This window comes from Cystoisospora suis (assembly GCF_002600585.1).
Source record: "Cystoisospora suis strain Wien I chromosome Unknown contig_8802, whole genome shotgun sequence".
NCBI classification, from domain to species: Eukaryota; Apicomplexa; class Conoidasida; order Eucoccidiorida; family Sarcocystidae; genus Cystoisospora; species Cystoisospora suis.
Genome location: NW_027161580.1, coordinates 3,468 through 3,826, shown reverse-complemented (window position 1 = coordinate 3,826; position 359 = coordinate 3,468). Strand labels below are relative to the sequence as shown.

General features: G+C 37.0%; 1 protein-coding gene across 1 annotated transcript in view; it reads left to right on the top strand.

The window, feature by feature from the left end:
* CSUI_010896 (beta adaptin protein) overlaps window positions 1–359 on the top strand; it is a gene marked incomplete at its 3' end in the record, with an annotated part of 6,163 nt that overhangs the window by 2,773 nt on the left and 3,031 nt on the right. The window lies entirely within an intron of this gene.

The window sequence follows — 359 nt, the reverse complement described above, 5'->3', positions numbered from 1 at the left end:
CCTTGTGCCTTCCTTGAAGCATAGAGAGAGAAAGTGTCTACGCATACTTACCATGTAGGAAGATCTCTATATACAGATGTATGTGTGAAGATTAAAATCTATGTATGTAAGAGGAAAGGCAGATATATTTATATATATATATATCTATCTCTCTCTATATATATATGCTTCTATAGTTCTGCATGCCGTTGTAGGCTTGTATATGTCTCATACATATCTACTATGCATCTTCCTTGGATTTATCGATTTATATCTATATCTATGTATGTGCATGTATTGTACGTATGTCTCCAGAGGGCAAGGGGAGAGACACCTGTTGTCCTCGGGGGGGGGTTGACTAGATCTTCTTTTCTTCTCTT